The following is a 7737-nucleotide window of genomic DNA, read 5'->3' as shown; positions in this document are numbered from 1 at the left end:
GTACCTTGATTTCTCTCTTTTATTGGCTCATATCCAAAATATCATTTTTCTAATTTTTTTTAGACTGTAGATTTTTCTTTCCCAGATCCTTTTTGGTGAACCATTTTGTAAGATATGCTGTGTTTGTGAGGGGAAAGTATTAGAAGTGATTTTTTTTTTTCATTGTGGTTAAAGACATGACTGATTTTTCCATAAGATTCATATTTTCCAGATCAAAACAGAAGGATTATCAAAGTATCAACAGCATCAAGAAAAGGTTCTGCTCAATTTACCTCAGCTAGAAGTGCTGCTAGATACTATCATTACTATGATTGAAAAAGTATTTGACATTTCCTTTACAGCAGTGTCATAGCTTTAGCTGTTACAGATCCAACAGACAAAGTCTGCAAATATACACTGAGGCTTATTCTGACTATCTCAAAGTCTTCATTTTAAGAGGGATTATGCAATGGTTTTTTAATGTGGGTTAATACATACTACTGCACAGAAAATAAATTTCAATATATGTGCAAAAGGCCTGCCTTAGTAATGTTTATGGCAGTATAAGAGCTATTTTAAAATGAGATTCAGTGTCATAAGGAGGGGGGAGAGGGGAAAAATGTTAATATGAACACCTCATGGCTAAAAAGGATAATATTATGAATAAATATTGTGAAATGTTTATGATTCAAAAATCATGGGAACTTTTCACTTGGAAACAAATCTAATAAAGCTCCCAACTCTCAATTTATGAAAAATCAGTGGTATTGGAATTTAAAGGTAGTGAAAACATATTAAGGATCAGTATTCCCTTCCTGCAACTTTTAAATATGCCTGTTTGAGGACTGCCTCCATCCTCAGTTTATGTGTGCAACACAATGTTTATTTTTTCCCCCTCAGGTCATCACTGAAATGGGGAATCTAATTTCACTGGAAGATGTTCTGAGACTTCCATGCAATACTATGAAATGGATATATGTGTTATCATGGGGCTTCTACCATGTCCTCAAGGCAGACTTCTGACAGGTTTCTACTGCATATTCTACTCTTGCTTCAGGTTTGGAATTCCTAGGAATCTGCACACTTCATCACAGAAGACCCTTTGCCCTAAATTTTGTGTTTCTGAATTCAAGTAAATAATGGTAAAGGAGACTAAAATTGAAAGTAATTTAATTCAATACAACAGCAGAATATATAGGCCGTCAAATTTCTCTGTCACTGTTGCAATATTTTACTGAAGCTGAACCACGTGCATTTGAGACACAGATTTATGTCAATTAAAATCTACTCCAAAACAGGTGTGAGAAACACCAAAGGAAGATTAAATAAATGTGTAAGTTTCTAGGTGTTCATGTTGGCTCTCTCTCTCCCTTTCCTCTCTCTCCCTTTCCTCTCTCTCCCTTTCCTCTCTCTCCCTTTCTCTCTTTTTCTTTCATTTTCTTTCTTGCTCTCACTCTCTTCTCTAGACCTGTGCTGATTGCTTAATTGCAATATCAAGCAGAAACTCAAGGAACTGGAAATTGGTGGGAAATAATGAATACAATCTTAAATATTTCTATACTTTTATTCCTAGAAAATCAAGTTTACAATCAAAACTAGCTAAAAGATTTTTAAAACAGTGAAAATGTCATGGGGCTCTAAAATGGGTCTGCAGATGTAGAGGGTATTAAGATTGCAGTGACCAACCAATTACTTTTGAAACACTACTTCTTTGGGTGAATTGCTCTGAGACTTGTGTTTTAATTGTGATGAAGTCTTTACCTTGAAATTTTTCAGCGAAAGTATTAGTAATATGACAGCATTAATATATAATACAGCAATAACTGGGTTAAACTATATTGGTGGGCTAGATATTGAATGAGTTCAGGAGTAATAGGTTCTGTTGTGTCTTGACAAGCAGTAATTGAATGATTTTTTTATCAAAGATATTTTAAATTTGCTTTCTGGCTTGATGTCTTCCATCCTTTTCTAAAGCTTTCATGTTTTGTGTGTTTAACTAAATGTACCTGACTGAAAACAGAAGCCTTGATGTTCCCTTAACAATCACTTATAGCCATTTATTAGGTTGAGTTGCAAGCAGCATAGGGTAATAAGATCAATAAAAGTGCAAGGTGAATTCATTTCTTAACAGCCATACACCTGTCTGAAAGGAAGAGTTGTGTCAACAGCCACTGCTGTAAGTCATGTGCTCAGCTCAACAATGTCCTCAGTTGTGCCTTGAACAGTGTGTACTTTCTAGCAGCAATTGGGGCAGTTCTTCAGCAAGAGAATGTTAAATCATTCAAAAGACCTATTATCTCTCTAACAGGATGTATGGACCTGTGAAAAGACCTGCTAAAAATTGTGCTTATCCTGTTGTGTGTGTTTCCCCAATTATCACAATGTTAGAGAGGAAGGAAACAAAGCTGTGGTTGTCAATTGAAGCTGAAATGTTCAGTATCACCTCTCTCTGTTAGTGCAGTTTTCTTCCTCAATAAGTAAATTGAGTGGGCAGATATGAATGTAGCATAGATAAAACAAAAGACTCTGGTTTAAAAGAAACTCAAATTTAAAATTATATCAACTTTAAAATCATATTGTAATTTCAGCAATGGTCTAGGTGATAAGGACTCGAGCTGAGTGTGTGTGTGTGGCAGTCACTTTGAAGGCTATGGTACCTCATCTGTACTCCTTTTAGTATCCAAGCTAGGATGATTAAAGTTAGTTTGGAATTGCATGTAATAAAGATTTGCATCTTTGGAACATAACCCAAATATTAACTTCGACTTTTGGTATTCAGTTTTCAGCGTGAGAGAAACAGACTACATAGAAGTTCTGTTTTTCTCCAAGAAACTGTCAAGAATTCAAAATACTCAAGCCAGATGCTTTTTTTAAAACTCTGTAAAACAATGTCCTGTTAGGTGATGATCTTTAAAATTTTATCTGCCTTTTTTTTTTTTTTTTTTTGCTTAGGGCACTAATATTTTTCAGTGGTGAAACTTATACTGCTCAGTATATATGTATTTACGGGGCTACAAATAATGAGAAGATACAGAGTTAAAAAAAATACTTCTACATGTCACAGCTAGGAAGCATCTTTGAAAACTTAGCAAGAAGTGTGCATTTTTCATCCTATGGAGCCTTTTATAGATTCTAGCACAATAAATGAGCAAGGTTATGCAGTCACAAACAGAAGTAAAAATAAAATTTTAGATAACAAGCATAAGAGTTTGGATGCAATAGATACATTTTGAAAGGTAAAATTTTGACATATAGCAACAATATTCGATAGTTTCTTGAGCATTATAAAATTTGTAAAGTACTAAGCTAAGTCATTAGCAATAGCTTAAAATGTCACATTGTTTATCACCAGTAGCCTATTAAAGAATATTGCAACTAATACAGCTCTTTCATAACTGACTGCTTTAGAAACTTGTATTTGATTTTGCATAGTAATATAACCTGTTTTACTCTTCTTCCCCATATTTGTCATACAGGTTCTTAACCAAAACTGCAGTAATTTTCATAGGTTCAGATTCCTCCCAGTGGTGAAACTTTTGCAGTGCCTATTCAAACTGAGACACTTATCTCTGCTTGTAAGGTATTTTCAGACTGCAGTTAAGCATCTACCTAAATATCAATATCATTACGTGATTGAAAATAATGAAAAGATCCCTTTAAAATTCTTGTGATTATCTCTAAATTATGCAGATGTAATAAAAGACTTAAGGCAGATTATATCTTTATTTGTTTAGCTAGAACTCACAATTGTTAATTGCAGAGCTCTGTTGCTATAGTTACAATTAAATTAGACAGAAAGCACCCTGTCAAAGACCAATTTACTGCAATCCTGGCTGTTGTAATTCTGCACTTAAAAACCAACACTGAATTTTGAAGTTATGACATCCTAGAGAAAAATATCGAGTCTTTAGTCCTCTAAATGTTTAAGAAATTGAACAATTTTTGAGGGACTGAGTATAAAAATATTCTTATGGTCCAAACAAAAGGAAAAGTAATACTTTGTCCTCTGCCTTCTCAATTTGAGCAAGTAGTTACTGAGGTTCAGACTTCTAATTATGCTTCAGAATTGGAGGTAAATTCAGGTTCGTTTTGATCCTGTTTAAGTCATGTCACTAAGCCTTGGCTTCAGAAGCACTGCAGACTGTCTGGGCAGGACTTCCAACTGTGTTTAAAAATGACATGTAGTAGTTCTGGCCAAAAATCTCAGTTTCTGTCTCCACAGAACTTGATAGTCTTGTGTTTTGATGTGACAAATGTTGTGCTTTTGTCCCTCAATGATCTGAAGAGCATCTAGATGCGCTGTCAGTGGAGTACAACTCAGTTGAGTCCAAAGCTCCCAATTATTTGATTCTGTATCATGTTACAGCCTTCCAGTGTATTTTGTGACCAGGAGAGAATGTTGGCAGGGTGAGTAAAATGCTGAAAATTAATAAGCTCTAACTCACAAGCCTCATTATGAGGTTTGGTTTTGATTTTTTTTTTTAGGTATCATTGGAAAGAATAAACAGTATCGTTGAGAACAAGTTGGTTGTATGTAACAAGTTGGTTGTATGTCATCACAAACAGTCACATGCCTTTCTTTTCTTTCCTTTTACATTGCACAATTTAAAGTTTTCTTCCCTCCTTTCAGAGGAGAGCATCAGCCTGCTGCTTTCATCCTCCTCACTTTTCAGCCCCCTGACCTACACCTTGTGTGATAGTCCTACTTTATTTTCTCATTCTTTTCCCCATTTACCTGGTGCCTTCCTGCATTCACCTTGCCAAGAGTGACATTGCCTGTCTTGCTTTGCTTCTCTTTCTTCAGCACTTGTTACCTATGGCATTTTTAGAGCAGGCACTGTGGAAGGAACAGCCTGGGGAAGGACTAAAGGAGTTATCTGGCTCTCAGAAATGGCCAGGTTCTTTTTGTTGAAAGAATCATCTGAAGTTGTTTACAATCGGAATACTGAGAAAAAATACAGCTTTCATTAAGTTTGAATATGTTCCAAAAAATTTCAAAACTGGGGTAAAAAAGCTGTATCTACAAATACCAGCAGCCTCTATTAACGACTTAGGATGAATGTTTCAACATTTTGTCTCTGAAGCACAAAAAGTGGCCAGGAACTTTTGATTGCAAAGCACTGGAATATTTCAAGCAATGTCTTTTTTCAGCACTAGCTTCTTGTTGATATATTTGAATGGAAAAAGATTTATGCAAAAGTCATGATATTCTTTCAGGAGAAAGATATCTGACTATAAACACTGCTGTCAGGCTGCTTGAATACTTACAAACCCTTCTGAAGTAGGGCAATAATAATGAAAAGTAGCCAAGTACAGCTTGTGCAGATCAAGATTATAGAAATTCTTTGTTTGTTTAGTTCACTTCTGCACAGAATTGTAGATTCTATAAAAAGATAGCTATGTAAGTAAGAAAAAGAAGAAAACCTAGAACAACAAACAAGGGATTTTGAATATTTGCATTTATTGTGAGAACAGCTAAGTTGTACTAAACAAAAGAAGGGAAAGAAGTTAGGTAAATGCTAATTATTTTTATAGGCTTTTTTATGACCCAGAAATGCTGAGGAATATTAAATTGGTTGAGAATGATGATTGCTTTTTTAATGACATTTCACAAAATATAAAAAGGATAATCATGTTGGTTTTCATACCTAAAAGAACCAAACACAAAATATTTAAAAAAAAAACCTGAAGTGTGATGGCTGGGTTTAAAAATCAAACTATGTACTAAACATGTGGAAAAAGCAGAAAGGAAAGACAGTGAAATTATTTGCTCTATTAAAAGTTAAAAATGAAAGGAAGAGAATGAAAAAAATTGGAATGAAAAATTAATAGAAATAGCAAGGCAACCTAAATTTTCCCTTGTTCCTTGATCTGGAAACCTCCCCAGCTTTACAGATAAAATTTGATTTGTGATACTGAAGCAGTGCAGTCTTGTATCACTTTTTATTCTTCTCCTCTGTTATCTGATGATGTCTACTTGTCAGATTTCTGTTGTGCATTATTTTTTCTTTCATAATTTTTTTCTGATTTCTGCTTTTGGTTTCTTTATATACATAAAAATGATTAGATATATATTTCTGGATATGTTATATGCATTTCTGTTATAAATGTTATATATATTTCTGTTATATGCATATTCTGTTATATCAATTTATTTTCTAAATGCACAATATTTCTATACATACTCCACATACTGACCACATATATTTTTCCATAGACAATTTCTCTGTATTTGAAGATGTAAATGTAATATTATATATGGAAATTAAATGTAATTGTGTATATAGATATGATTCTTCTATGAATGCTACATACACAGATATTTTGGCTGTAATTTGCAGTCATTTAATCATTTATATTTTACCTTAATCTGGCACTCTTGTCCTTGATCTGGGACCTTTCCTGGGCCACCATTCCCAATGAGTTACAATAAAACTGATATTTGGCTAAATTTTAGTAGAATTTTCTTAGCCAAATAGAGATTGTGATGTTCCTATAGATATCAAGTATGTAATGGTTATTGCATAATAATGCATATAATGGTTGTTGTTATAGGCAAATTGAAATTCGTCATGTGCATTTGCACAACTGTGATTTGCTTCTCTATTATTTGTAACTCCTTGGTCAAGTGATGGAAAATATGTTTCATTCAGAAACTGATAAATAATTTATTGGTTTAAATCTGGACAGCAGAGTGCCAAATTGACACAGGTATTTTAAAAATGTCTGGATTTGTACGCAGTAATATTTTTTTTGTAACTCTACAAGCTTAGTGATCCCTAGGACATATTTGAGAACAATGAAGTTTCAAGGCCAGAAAGCAGTGTGAGCTTAGAGGTGACAGATCAATAATTTATTTATGGACTAATTGGAGGCAGAAGCCAGGGTCCCTGCTGCAGAAGGGCAGTGTGAAGGGAAGCAGGCACTAATGGCCTTCGCCACCTGCCCTGCAGAGCCAGTACTGTGCCTGTCAATCAGCTCTCCACGTGGAGCTGCCCAAATAAAGTCACCCTGCTAAATTTCTTCTGGGGGTTTTAGAAAACCTGCAGCGAGCTTCTCTTCTTGAATGACAGAAAGAAAAACAGGACTCAGGGCACGAGCAGAAAGCAAACTGTATCTCTTGGCTTTTCTAGCTGCTTCTTCCATTGACCTTTTGGGGAAACCTTTAGCAAACTAACGTTTTTAGAAGTCTTAACTCCTATGAAAGGAGAAGAGAATAGCAATTGTTTTCGTTATAGAAACAATTTAAGTTGTTACACACAAAGCTTGCTTATGGAGGTTTAGCCATGTGATAGATTAATAACAAAATCCCCACCTAGAGAAATAAACTCAAATTGTTAATAGAAATAGGATATTACACCTTCTAAAAAGCCTTCACACATCACACTTTTAAAGGCGGTTAACATTTAAAAATAACAAAAGAATAATCCTTGCTATTGTACAATTATTCTATTTATTTTAAATAAACATGTTAGAAATATAATTTTCTCTTACAGGCCTGAACTGAAATTGAGGAGGTTTATTCAAAGGGTTCCCCATTCTGTGAGGTAATTTTGTCCTAGAAGATGACATGATTTAACGCCAGTCTTGCCCCAGTGGGTCTCTTTGATATTTATTCTATTCATGGGAAAACTGTGAACTCAATATATTGATTTTTTTATTTGAAAAATCAAAGTCATTTCTCACATTGGAGTTTGAGTGGGGTCTTTTAGCCTGTGCTTTAACTAACAACAAAGGGACCCTGACAAAATTTTTGTA

This window comes from Agelaius tricolor, unplaced genomic scaffold (genome assembly GCF_023055355.1).
Source record: "Agelaius tricolor isolate 1412-34295 unplaced genomic scaffold, bAgeTri1.0.p SCAF_8, whole genome shotgun sequence".
Classification (NCBI taxonomy): Eukaryota; Metazoa; Chordata; class Aves; order Passeriformes; family Icteridae; genus Agelaius; species Agelaius tricolor.
This window is presented reverse-complemented; position numbering follows the sequence as displayed.